The sequence below is a fragment of the Megalopta genalis genome, chromosome 2, assembly GCF_051020955.1.
Source record: "Megalopta genalis isolate 19385.01 chromosome 2, iyMegGena1_principal, whole genome shotgun sequence".
Lineage (NCBI taxonomy): Eukaryota > Metazoa > Arthropoda > Insecta > Hymenoptera > Halictidae > Megalopta > Megalopta genalis.
In genome coordinates, this window is record NC_135014.1 from 21,505,255 (window position 1) to 21,520,220 (window position 14,966).

The following is a 14,966-nucleotide window of genomic DNA, read 5'->3' on the forward strand; positions in this document are numbered from 1 at the left end:
TCAATTTCTTCTTTTACTATAACTCTGTATAAAAAGACCATATTAAAAAATCGGTGCATTATTACCAGACCGACGGCTAGATTTCTCTGAATTTAATAAACAATTATAACTGACAGATATAAATTAAAGAATATTTTTGTTAACAAACGACAGAACAAAACGCAGACGAAAATCCCCCTTTCAATTTCTCCAATTTCTTCGTTCACTATAACTCTGTATGAAAAACGCTACATCTGTATTAAAAAGATCGGTGTACAGCCTGAAAACACCGTTACAAACATGCACCCGAAACATCCGATACGATTTTTGATCCCCGTGTGAAAACGGTCCCCGAAAAATCACGTGGTCAAAGGAGAAAAGCGTTCAAAGTGCACCGACGCGACGCGACGCGACGGCAAACGAGACAGCCACGGTTGTGTAGGCGCGTATGCACCGCGAATAATGCATGTTCATGAAGCGTCCTGCATATTTACGAGCGAATGTTCGCCGGGATCCGTGTCACAACTTTACAACACTTTCGGTGTGCCATCCTCGTGCAAAGGGAGCCGTGCGCGGCTCCCTTCGCATAACGTTTTCTGGATCGAAGACCAGTTGCCAAGGTGAATCGGTCTTGCTAATTGAAGGGCTCCTTTGGAAACGTTTATGCGAGGTAGACGGTGGTTATGCGCGTCTGATCATATATCGCTTCTTCCGGCGATTTCGGAATTTCTACGCGTCGCATCCGCTTTCGATTTTTGACTCGGACCTTGCTTTCGTGATGCATCGGATGTTCGATCTTATAACGCATTAAAAGTTTACTTTTTGACACATTTGCTTTCAGAATACGCTCAAATATTGATTTTCTAATATACTCAAATATTGCTTTTATAATACACTGATCAATTTCATTTGTAATATATTCAGAAATTGCTTTTATTATATACTCAGACATTGATTTTATGATATCGGTTTTTTTCAAAATATGTACACCCAAAAATTGATTTTATAATGCATTAAAAATTTGCTTTTATAATACACCCAAAAAGTAGTTTTATAATACGCCTAGAAATTGCTGTTGTAATTATGTATGTATATTATGATATAATATATCAAAAATTTGCTTTTATAATACATTCAAAAATTGCTTTCACAATATACTCAAAAATTGTGCACTCTTATGCAGTCTTATGCACATATCAATAGACTACAGATCTTCCTGCAAAAATGAAAATGCTCCGACACAATTGTACGAAACAGAAACGAAATAAAAATGTATATATATATTTCTTCCTTCAATAAACTTAGTAACTTGAAGAAAGACTAGCAACGTTTTCAACATTTTCGAATTATAATTATATTTATGATATAATTTTTGATGAATAAATACGTATGATGAATAATTATTATGATGAATTTTATGATGAATAATTTTTGGATTAATATTTACATTTTGATATTTCACTCAGTGATTTTTGTCATGAACGCATAAAATTTGCGATCTACTGTTAATTACAATTCTTGGCCAAAAATTGACTGCAGTAGGTCGCACACATACGCAGCGTTGAATTCGCAAGGGAGAATAATCTTTGATTTCGCAAGAGAGAATAATTTTCGATTTCGCAAGAGAGAATGATCTTTAATTTTCGCGAGAAGGTCGCGTCATTTCAATTGATCGCTGGGAACGGCATCGCAACAATTCCGACCGCGAACTTCGGCGATGTCCTTTTACCGCGCGGATTATATCGCGGAAATTAGGTCAATTAAGCGGCAATTACCGCGAGCGCGCTCCAACGGCGACACGTGCGCGAAATCATTAGGATGCTCGGCACCAATAAGAGAAGAAGCGGCGCACGGCGATACTTTTTTCTAAAAAGTTTGCCAGGATTCATAAATTCATACGATTTCCATAGAAATCGAGCGATTTTTATGTTTTCGAGATTGCTAAATTTTGATATATTTAAAAATACTCAAGATTGAAAATGGAAAACCAGACACTACCGTGTTTTTAATTTATCTTTTATGAATGTCAATAATTTTCGATATTTTAGCTGCAATCAGAATATAACATTTAATATGATGCTTTTCATTTCACCCTCTCATTTATTCTCATTTAATCTTACTAAACATTGTTTAAAACGAAATTATAAATGTTCTTATATAAATAAATAAAAATGGATTATATAAAAATATGAAAATGAATCTTATCTCTATGATAAGTTTATTGTGAAACACGGTAAATCTCTCTCTCTCTCTCTAAATAAGTCTTGTATAAAAATAAATATCGTTAAAAATATATTTCATCTCTTAATAATTTTAGTCAAATTCTTCTAATTTTCAATTATTCTGTATTCGAATAATTTTGTATTCGAATAATTCGAAAAATTCTTTATTCGAATAATTTTTTATTTTAATAATTCGACAAACACTTTATACGAATAATTTTGTATTTGATTGATCAGGAAAATTCTGTATTCGAATAATTTGAAAAAGTGATTTCTATCTACATAAATTCTTGTCCGATTAAATATTTATTCGTCAGTGTCGAATGAAATTGTATTCGTTGAGTCTTTATCTTCAATCGGTCGTCCGAATAAAATTTCGCCCAACTCCGTGTCCGGGTCGCTTCTAAAAATAAGGAAGCACAAACAAAATCTGTTCCGATGGAACCGTGTTATTAAAAGTGGCTAATTGCCCCGCTTTATTATTGTCGATCGCGGGCCAAGAATAGGCGAGAGGCTGCCACCGTCGCTTTTTCTTTTCTTTCTCGATTCGGTCGAGCTAATTAATGATCCGAGTGGCTCGGGAGGAGCAGAGGGGCCGAGGGAGGGCCAGTCGCGAGGCACTCGACGCACTCGTTAAAACGCTTTTGTCGCGCGATGCTTGCCCCGCGCAAACGTTTTCTAGAGGGCCCACTTTGAACGTTACTCCTTTCACGTTTCAGTGATCGAGACCCGGCACAATCGCGACTGAGAACCGCCTCCGCAATAGAATTTTCTTTTAATTATATTACTTGCGTGGAGAAGCTAGCCTTTAAGCGGGCCGATGCTCCTCGGTCGATCGTTCCTTTCAGGATCACGTTTCGTTGCTGGAGACTCTGATGTTTCACTTTTCAGTGGCGAATGAATCCGATTATTTTGTTCAAGGTGTTGAAATCGCATTATTTGAAATGTTATTTCAATATTTCAGTGAATTGCAATTGCTTCCTATCACGCGTTATTTTATTTCGTAATTATTACCAATAACTTGTTATTTTATTTCGTAATTATTTTCAATAACGTGTTATTTTATTTCGTAATTATTTGATTTTATCTAGATAAATTTATTTACATATTTTTACTTAAATGTTTAAATATTTTATCTAGAATAATTCTTTATATTCTATCGTTTTTATTCAAATCGATTATTTTCCGTGTGAATTCCTGTATTAATCAAATCTTGTTCGGCTAAAATTCTTATTTGGTTAAATCGTTAATTCAATTCAATAATCTTCGGTGAACTTCAAACACTCGATTCAAAAATTCCTATGCATCTACAAATTAATTTAAGAATTCTTATGTCAAATTATTTATTTTATTCGAGCGAATAATTGAAATCAAAAATAGTTCGAATGAAACAATATTTAAGTAAAAAATTATTTGAAAATAGCTCATTTGAATTGAAAACGAGACAAAAACAGTTCTCTATGTTACCAATCAAATAAAAATAACGAAATATTTTCGGAAATCATCAACTGGTGCAAACAATTATTTGTCATCTCATTTCGAATAAATAGCCGCAGAATGAAAAGAAAGGTTAATGGCGGATCCGCAGGCTAATTGTGTCGTTCCTGGAAGCATAAGCAATCGGGCGTGCCTCGAAGCTGGTCCGCGACGCTCATTTTCCTTCGGCCGCTTATTAATTGCGCCCCCACCCCGACTTTGTTTTTCCTTGGTCGGTGGCGACCGAAGACTTTCTCGATTGGCGCGCGCCTTTCACCCTGTTTCTCCTCTCGTTGTCTGGAGATTAATTAAGGGTAAACACTCGGCTCCCGCTTCCGCGAGCACGGGCGACGTTCGAGTTAAATTTAATTACATTGATGGGGGAGAGGCCGCGCGAGGGGAGGGCTGGTTCTGTTCGGTTCTTTTTTTTTCGTGCCGACGTAGCCGGCAAAGGCAACGATAATGTCGATTACCCGCGCCGCTACGAAGAAAAAGTAAATGAAAGTGGCTGCCGGAATGCATTGTCCTTTGAACGCCGCTGGAAAATGAATGCCGGCTGGCGAGACGGGTTTCGACGGACGTCGGAAATGAAAGGAGTACGCGTCTCATTTAAACACCGATTCGGATCGATCGATTATTAATCGTTTCCCAGACCTTTGCACGTTCATGGCGACGGCGAACTTTTGTTTGACTGCTGACTTCCGAGTATTGTTTCCTCGAAGAAAGTTTATGGAAGTATAGATCAATTCTATTAATTAACTCTCAATACTATAATAACTCTCAATTTTATAGTTTTAAATTCAACCTATAGGTTATTATATTTTATTTATTTTATTTACTTTATTTTATCTTGTTTTATTTATTTCATTGCATCTTATTTTATTTATTCTATTTCCTCTTATTTTATTTATTCTATTTTCTCTTATTTTATTTATTCTATTTCCTCTTATTTTATTTATTCTATTTCCTCTTATTTTATTTATTCTATTTCCTCTTATTTTATTTATTCTATTTTCTCTTATTTTATTTATTCTATTTCCTCTTATTTTATTTATTCTATTTTCTCTTATTTTATTTATTCTATTTTATCTTATTCTATTAAAACGATTCAGTGATAAATCAATTGCTGAAGAAACGAAAGATAAATGAAAGACGATTAATCAATTAAAACAAGGATCTCCGATCTTTTTGGCGGCGGTCGGGTTCTCGCGGTTGCACAACGAATTTCCATTTCCCCGCGATCTATTTCGATCGCGTCGAGTTATTTCGAATCGTTCATAAATGATTCATGCTCGCCTGTATTAATATCGTCGAAAGGCAGGAGAAAACGAGAAGAACCGACGAGGGAAGAGAAAATAATAATAAAAAAAAAGGCGAGAGAAACGGCGGACTGGTTCCTCCGCATTCGGTGTTTATCTATAAAACGAGTCCCGATCGTCGGCGGAACACCTCGGCCGGCCGACGATACTCGAGACGGCGAGAACAAAAGATGCAATTGGCCACGTCGGCATCCTCCCGTCGAATTCCCATGCATATGGATTAAGACGCTCCACATCTCGCCGAGCCAAGGTGCAGGATACGTAATCCTGCCGGCGCGCAAGCAAATCATGTTTATTCAGGAACGTATACATAGTAATCGAGGGGAGAGTCGGTCCTCTTTCCCTCTTTCTCTCTCTCTCTCTCTCTCTCTCTCTCTCTCTCTCTCTCGCATACACACTCACTCTTTATGTGGGTTTTGTCTGTGTTCCTGTCACTCTGTCGGGGATGAGACCTCGAATATTCACTTACAGTTCGATGATGAGCCTCAAGGTCGATGATTGCCACTTTCAAGCTGCGCCGAAGTTTCGCAACTTCGATGCTGCGACAATATTTTCTTATTCGTCGCGGTGGGCCGAATCGTGTTTTATTTTTAGATTCGACGAAGATGCTTTTAATTTCATGTCTGCACTACAGTCAGAGTTGGGCTAATTGAATTACGCAAGTAAATTAGAATGTAATTCATAAATGAGTTACGTTGTATTTAATTACATTGTATTTGAATTACTTCGCAATTCGCAATTGAATTACATTGTATTCAATTACATTGCATTGTAGTTCACAATTGAGTTACATTGTGTTCAATTACATTGCATTTGAATTGCATTGTAATTCATAATTGAGTTACATTGTATTTGAAGTACATTATAATCCATCAATGAATTACACTGTATTTCAATTACATTGTAATTCATAATTGAGTTACATTGTATTTGAATTACATCGTAATTCATAATTGAGTTACATTGTATTTGAATTACACTGTAATTCATAATTGAGTTACATTGTATTTGAATTACATCGTAATTCATAATTGAGTTACATTGTATTTGAATTACATCGTAATTCATAATTGAGTTACATTGTATTTGAATTACATTTTAACTCAATGAAGTAATTCAAACCTTTGAGTTAATTCAATTACTAATTATTTTGATCACGAGTGTAATTGAAATACAATGCAATTCAAATACAATGTAATTGAATTACTTTGTAATTTAATTCAATGGCGGTCTGAACTACGAGTTACAGTGTAATTCAATTACTTTGTAACTATAATCCCTTGAGTAATTCGATCGTAATTCTGCGCAACTCTGATTAGAATGAGGATTTTCATGCAGAATAGAAATTGTTTCTATTACTTGCACGGTGTGTAGATGTGATATGTACAATATGTACACACGTATATGTACTATCTTAATGATTTCAACCAATTGATAGTTAATACAACGGTTCACCGCGACAATGCTTCTCCGGGCGTTAATTTACAAGTGGAAAATGAATTTGCAAACGAATTGATAATCCGGGACGATTTTGTTTGTCGACGGAGTGTGTAGTTGAATTAAACAGTGTTTTCCCGGGCATCTGGTTTTATGAAATGATGGTGTATTTGCATTTATATTGCAGCCGAACGAAACGGTACGCGAAAATTGTTCCCGACGTTCTCGTCGACGACGACGAAAAAAAAAAATGAATCACGAATTCCACTTCGTATAATTCACGATAACCTCGGAGCATCGATAAAAGGCCCCGTAAAAGGGAGATATTTCGGCTAATTAATTATGACTCCGTCCGAATCCTGTGACGTCTGTGTACGAAACACTTGTTTTTTTTATGCAACGCGGAACGGAGTAATTATATTCCGAACGGCTATCTTCGTCGCACGATATACACGTTAAACGCGGCGCATGCATCGAGAATAAAAATAGAACGGCTAATCGGCTGGTAAACATGTGTCCGATAAACTAATCGTTTTTCGAAATGAAAAATTAAAAACACTCTCGTTCGTCGCGTTCGACGCATTTTCGACACGTTTGCATGCATTATTCGGTCCGTGCCGTTTTTGCACGTTGGTGACGAGATTTAGTATTCGGGCAAAATATTGTTCGGAAAGAAAATAATAAATAACTATTTTAAACGGAAATAATAAACGACGTACTGGAATTAAGAGATATCTATTTGAAGCGAAATTAAGAAACAACTACTTGACATTAAAACAGGAAATAACAACTTAAAATTAGAATATTCATTGAAATTAAAATGGGAAATAATTCATTGAAATTAAAATAAGAAATAATTCATTGAAATTAAAATAAGAAATAATTCACTGAAATCGAAATAGTTAATAACTAATTGAACAGTATAGATATAACTGTTCGAAATGAAAATAGAAAATAACTACTTGATATGAAAACAAGAAATAACTATTTTAAATGAAAATAAGAAGTACCTCTTTAAAACGAAGATAAGAAATAACTATTTAAAATTGTAGTTAGAAATAATTCATTTCGAAGGATTCTTTTCAATGTCGTTGCTTCAAAGCGAAGATAATATTTATCCATTTAAAGTACCAGCAATTTCAAATAATTAATGACCTTTTCATTATCTCATTTTAATAATCATCGTCTCATTTTTAATAATCGTCAAGATAAAATGCAACAATAAGATTTTATTCGAAGAAACTTTGATTAGTACTTTTATTAGAAACTTTTATCAGTACTTTTAGTAAAAACTTTGATTAGTACTTTTATTATAAACTTTTATCAGTACTTTTAGTAAAAACTTTGATTAGTACTTTTATTAGAAACTTTTATCAGTACTTTTAGTAAAAGCTTTGATTAGTACTTTTATTAGAAACTTTGATTACTAATCTCAAAACGCCTGGAAACTAAGGAAGTTTGTCGAACCAGGGATAATTAATTAATTCCGTACAATCAAATTCATTATTCCTGCCGTCCAATCTGAAATTTAACGAACTTCCATCACTTCGTAATTGTACAACTATGAAATAACGAACGTTCTTTTTATCATTGATAGAACGAGCCGTGCAACTTTCCTGGCACTGTCACTCAGGAAGTCATTAGTCATTAATAGACTGCGGATCTATTAGCAAAATCATTTTCTGCATCAATAGCACGGAATGAGAATTCAATGGAAGTTTATTTCAGACGACCGAGCTATCAGTTCGTTCATTACAGCCAGCATAAATCATTCGGATGGCTGCTGTCGCGGTTTTTCCAAGATCGAATGCAAATAGTGCTGACTACGCAGTTCGCTGGTTTGCTTCCCGATTCACTTCAATGTTAGCCGGTGTTCGATAACTAATTTTTCTGTCTCATTCGTCGAAACCTGTTTACGCGAAAATGCCAGCGCGCATTAAGCTACGGTAGAATACATTTACTAATAGATTACACACAAATGATATAATGCTTGCGAGCATAATAATTTCTCGAACTGCAACTAGAAGTTGCACTTATACTGATTTTTATGCGTTGGATCGGCTATGGAATTTGGGATTTACTTGTCTATCTGAAAATAAACGTGAAAACAAATTCGACATACTCCAAAATATAATTGGATCGCGGCTTTTATGCAATTATGGCAAAAATAAGTGGTCGAGATATAAAATTGTGCGGACATAGAATTTAATGATTTAATTGTGCTGCTTCGAACTTATCAAAATTATTAGAAGAAACAATTTTAATTTAATTTCTGTTTCTTACAATCATCTTTGAAAATAGTTATTTATGTTGGTGGTCAAGACAATTATTAATTGAAGAAGTATCTTCTTAGTGTGTACTGGAAATAATTATTTGAAATTGTATTTGTTGTGTCTGAACTTCTATTAATTATTTATAATTCGATTTTTCTCGATTAATATATCCGAGAGAAAATAAACCTATGGGAAAAGTACGAACAGAAATTGTGTTTGAAAAATAAGCTTTTCCTATATCTCTCTTAATTAATGAATATAATTGGAACATTTAACATCTGCTTGCTTTTAACAATGTACATGTCTCAGATAATACGTATCTCATTTGCAAACACGCATGCCAAGACACTCGCAGTTGCATGGTCGGCACAAAATTTCATGGAAATAATAATAATCAAGTGTCTCATTTCACGAACAATAAAGAAAATATTTATTTCAATTAAGTATTTAAGGTTCATATTGTGAATTGTAATACTTATCACATATCTGTAAAATCAATGAAGTATTTCTACTGGTATTTCATTTAATACAGAAATAAGAAGTAACTCTCTTTCAAATTAAAACAGTAAATAGCTACATTAAATTAAAATAAGAGATAACTATTTAAAATGAAAATATATATATAAAAAAAAAGAAATAACTTTCTCACAAATGAATATAATACTTAAATAGTTGAAATTAAGATAAGAAATAGCTCTCTGAAAATAAATTAAATTAAATTTCAACTAGTATTTCTCATTTGACACAGAAATAAATTCCTACGTCGTATAAAGCGTATTAAAAATTATAATATTATTAAAATATCTAATAATTTATATAAAATATGTTAAATTATAATATATAATATTTAAATTATAATATTAGCAAATATTTGTATTTCTTAGTTGAAATAATTTCCCAGTCGAAGGCAGTAACCATTTAATTCGACTTGGCCAGCGTCTTGGCCACTGGTCGAATCGCCTTGGGACACCAGGTACGCCGGTGTCCGTGCAATATTTAAGTAGCACGATGCATATTTATGTCGAAACGGGGCAAGGAACGAAAGACAAACGGAACAGATTGGTTTCCGACAGCGACGGGGTGGCAGCTGCGAGAGACCGGCCGCTCCGAGGCCTGGGTTTGTCACAGGAGGCAGGAAACGCTCGCACCCGTTAATAACCCAATTAAAATGGACAGGAAACATACCCCCGCGCCGTCTGACCGGCCCGTCCCGGCTCGGCCCGGCCCGACCCGGCCCGGCCCGATGCCACCCGACGCGACGGACGCGCCGACAGCGTTACTATTATCGCCGCTATTACTGCCACTACAGGTGTTGCCGTATCGAAAGAGACATGCTGGCTGTCTCATCGACGGCTATTGACAGAGACCACTGATAGAAAGCTTTCGACACAATGCGCTCGACCCCTTTTCCTCCGAGCGATCGATGTTGCTTCGTTTCATTCGGTCTATCGACGGATCGAGCCGTTTTAACGACGACGCCAGTCGTGTAATAAATTGTCTCGCAGCGTTACTCACAGAGCTGGCCGAAATGTTTATCCAAATAAAAATCTCGAATGACGAATGAATGATAAAAAAAGGAAATTATATTCGTTACTCGAAAATTCGAATAAAAGAATTGTATTGGTTGCTCGAAGATACGAGTAAAACTATTCTATCCGCTATTCGAGGATTCGAATTAAAAAGATATTTTTATTCGACCAGTATTGGATAAATAATTTCGTTCGACGGGAATTTATCCGATACTGGCAGTGAAGATGGAAGAATTCGACGTTTGCATAGAAAAAGTAAAAGAGTCCAAGTTCTCTTTAATTTTTTTTATTATTATTATTATTATTATTATTATTATTATTATTATTATTATTATTATTCTGTTTATAATCAATTTTCGTTGATAAAATAAGAAAATGCATATTATTATTATGAAAACGCATAAAATGTCTTCTCCGGAATGACTTGTTAATTTAAAAAGCAAGTAATTTTGAGCCCTCCGGTAGAACTAAGTATACGTCAATCGTCTCGATGGTTGGAGTGTTAATCAATTACAGGGTGGGAGCCCATCTCGCGGTCATAAATCCTCGATTAATATCGGGCAAGTATTAAACCGCATCGTCAAAGCAAAGGGCGAACTATCGGCAAGTGTGATCGTTCGATCGACGCCGTGCCGTGGCGAGTGAAGTGTAGTTTCAAGATCGAACTCGGCTTGTTCGTGAACGATCGTGTAACAGCTGTAACGACCAATTTTCCCCGGCTAGCCTGACCCGGGTAATTACGCTCGATTACCTTTCCCTGCGGAATAAACAATAATCCGGGACCCGGAGCCTCCGTGCACCTGCGATTCGTTCCTCTTACCTGAAACAGAGAAACGGATCATTTAGTATACCCGATCTAATCGTCGGAAATGATGGGGTTCGGGAAACGGTATTGAAAAAAGGCTGGCGAATCGTTTCGAATTGTTTCGCGTCGTTTTAACGACGGTTTTCTATCGAATACGCGGCAGTAATTGGATTTTTGATGCATTCGTGTAGACCGAATGCAAAATGGTAGAATCGTTTAAACAATTTGAAAGTATTGTTGCATCGACAAGCTAAAATTATTAAGAAAAGGAACAAATATGTCTGTGCGGTTCCTATTTCTTGTAATTAATGAAGTATAAAAAGCGAGCGATGTCGAACTTCGAATAATAACTTTCTCTTGTTATTTATTTCAACGTTAATATAATATGTAACTCGAGAATTCGAACGACAGCATGAATATTGCACGAAGAAAATTATTTCCAACTTTGTGTGTGTTTCATTACTTCGTTATTTACAACTATGTTGAATTGTTTAGTTATTTTCAACTTTGTCTAATTATTTCGTTATTTTCAATTGTGTTGAATTATCCAGTTATTTCCAAGTTTGTTTAATTACTTCGTTATTTACATCTCTGTTGAATTAGTTAGTTAGTTTTCAACTTTGTTTAATTATTTTAGTTATTTTCAACTTCGTCCAATTAGTTAGTTATTTTCAACTTTGTTCAGTTAGTTCGCTATTTTCAACTTTATTTAATTAGTTAGTTATTTTAGACTTCTTTTAATTGTTTAGTTATTTTCAACTTTATTTAATTATTTAGTTTTCAATGCCCATTCTTTCGATGATATTGTACCAATTTACAATTCCATGTCCAAGTTTTTTATAATAAAGTATAATAACAATGACAGAGGTTCGTGTGTTTTTGCTAACAAAGTAGCAATGTACAGTTACATGTTTTTTTAGCTAATAAAGCAGCAACAATCTAGAATTTCATATTCATTTTTTGGATAACAAAGAAGCAATCTACTATTTTTGTTCCTTTTTGCTTCAATTTTTTTCCTACAATTCCATGTTCCTTTTTGGATAACAAAGTAACAGTCTACAATTTCATATTCATTTTTTGGATAACAAAGCAACAGTTCACAATTTCATATTCATTTCATGGCTGAAAAATCTACAATTTACAATTTCATATTCATCTTTTGGATGACAAAGCAACAAAGTGCACTTCCATATCCTTCTTTGGATAACAAAGCAACAATCTACAATTTCATATCCCTTTATTTGAATAATAAAGCAGCAATCTACAATTTTGTATTCATTTTTTGGATAGCAAAGCAACAGTCTATAATTCCATGTTCCTTTTTGGATAACAAAGTAACAGTCTACAATTTCATATTCATTTTTTGGATAACAAAGCAGCAGTTCACAATTTCATATTCATTTCATGGCTAAAAAATCTACAATTTACAATTTCATATTCATCTTTTGGATGACAAAGCAACAAAGTGCACTTCCATATCCTTTTTTGGATAACAAAGCAACAATCTACAATTTCATATTCATTTTTTGAATAATAAAGCAGCAATCTACAATTTTATATTCATTTTTTGGATAGCAAAGCAACAGTCTACAATTCCATATTCCTTTTTAGATAACAAAGCAACAATCTACAATTTCATATTCATTTTTTGGATAACGAAGCAGCAGTCTACAATTTCATATCCTTTCTTGGATAACAAAGCAATAATCTACAATTTCACATTCATTTGTTAGATAGCAAAACAATATACAAATCACAGCCTACAGTTTCGTGCCCATTTTTGGACATCCAAGCCCCAATATTACAATTCCCAGCCCCTTTTCGCATAACAAAACAGCGGCCTACAGTTCCACGTTGCTCGTTAGACCACCACTGCGTCAATTTACCGCCAATACCCCCTCAAAAAAGAAAAATCCTTGCAGCAATTAAAATTCTTCCTTTATAACAAAAAAAAAAAAACACTTTGAATCAACGCTCTTCGAATTTCCCAGCAGAGCCTCGCGACGCTGGTCGCCCCGGCTTCCTCCGCAAAGCAGCAAGTATTTTGCACCCTGTCCGAAAGCGGGGTAAAAAAGGAAAAAAGACCGGGCATAGTTCGCGTTCCCTCGACCGCGTGCGTGCGACCGGCGCGGCGATAAGTTAGCGCGGCGATTGGCGCACGTGGAAAGAGAGTGAAAGGTTGCACGCGGCGGTGAAGGGTGTTCCGAGCGAAGAAGGAGGCGAAAGAGAGCGCCGCGGCGGCGCGGCCAGGTTTGAAAAGAAAGAGGTGTATCGGTGCAGTTGCACTCATTTACTTTCCCCGGGCACATGAGTCACACATGAAAGGGCCTAATCTCACGCGATCGGCTCGTGTCCGGCGACCCCCGATCGCTTCGCGAATCCTCGTGCAACCCCGTGCAACGACGACGTCGTCGACGACGACGACGACGCCGCGTTGCTGTTTTACATTTTTTTTCCTTCCGAATATTACGGTTTCGTTTGGCAGAGCTAATCGGCAACGGCGATCTCTTCCTGGCCCGACGATTATTTATTTCTGAAAGACTCCGACCCCTTCCGAGTCGCGGAACACGCGCCGCAACCCTTCGCCGAACGACGCCGCGCCGGCTACCTGTCTGTTTAATTATTTCTTCGCCCGGCTTAATGGACAAACACGCCCGCCGCGCGTCATTACGCCTAGTTGCTGTTGGATTGGTTGTTAGCGCCTGCTCCGCCACCGGCAGCTAGTCTCGCGAGCGATTATGCGTGTCGTTCGCTGCCGCGAGATATCGCGCGAACCGGTTCCCTAGACCTTTCGTCCGATCCTTGGCTCGCTTGCTGGAAATTGTGGGTGGCTGCCGTGCAGTTCGTTGCTCGATTGATTATTATGGTTCCCATGGGTTGGGGAAAAGACGATTTTTGATATAGTAAATAGACTAGGAATATTTTTATCTTCTCGCGCGATACAGAATTTGGCAGTTCAACTTTTTCTTGGAATCATAATTATGTGCATATAGAAGCAGCATTTCGAATATAATAGAACCTCGATTATTTGGTCTTTCAAGGATAAATTCATCTGTTTTTTTCTTTTTTTTTTTAAATGCTTTGGATTTGTAAGCAGATCAATCTGAGGGGATTTATATAGAAAACAATTTATTGTACAAATCAATAAAGACCAAAAAATGACTGATTTTCCATTTTTGCATTTATAATTTCTGGTACTATACAAATATTTATCTTTGAAATTTTTACGCGAACTTTTTCATTGAAGCACATATTATAATAAAAGTCGTAGGAAGTTTAAATAAATCATCGAATATTTCACGGAATAGTATTTGGAATATAATGGTATTCTAACGAATGATAGTATTGCAAGTAAAAGTTTTAATTTCAAAGTTTTCTATTGCAAGTTTTTATTTTTTAACGTTTTATTGTACCATGTGCCTGCTTTAATCGATAATACACAGACTGGAGTCTGGAGTCTGGAGACTGGAGTCTGTGTAATAATGCAAAAATACTATTGCATTATTATCGACTCAGTAAAACAATTAAAGGAAGATAAAAATGTCTATCTAAATAATGCGCACAATTTTATCGTGCATAAAAATTCTTTGTGCTCTCTCATGCTACCATCACATAGTTAAGATTTAATGTTTAATAATAGTATAATATTGAACTCGTGTGTTATATAAATTATAGTATTTTATTTGAGTTAAATTAATTGCATTTCATTCTATTTCTTATTCTATCCTATTTTCTTTTCTTTTCTTGATTTATTTCATCTATTTTATTGCATCACTTTTAATCCGTAAGGGAACCGGTACAGTTCATCAATCAGCAAAGATTTAATGAAGCCGTAGTAGAAAATTTCGACCATAAATTTTGTTTCGACGATGTTCAAGAAAATTAGGTGTTACGTTCGACTGCGCGGCGTCTTTCGGCGTGCTTAA

The 14,966-nt window shown here is 35.6% G+C and overlaps 1 protein-coding gene and 1 long non-coding RNA gene across 4 annotated transcripts in view; both read right to left on the minus strand.

The window, feature by feature from the left end:
- The window catches only part of LOC117220633 (uncharacterized), a 550,762-nt gene that overhangs the window by 215,614 nt on the left and 320,182 nt on the right, over positions 1 to 14,966 (minus strand). The gene's annotated exons all lie outside the window — the stretch shown is intronic.
- Positions 11,014 to 14,966, minus strand: part of LOC143258813 (uncharacterized) — a 104,820-nt gene continuing 100,867 nt past the window's right edge. Inside the window, exon 4 of the long non-coding RNA XR_013032697.1 lies at positions 11,014 to 11,055. This is a non-coding gene — a long non-coding RNA (uncharacterized LOC143258813). The remainder of the gene's footprint in view (positions 11,056 to 14,966) is intronic.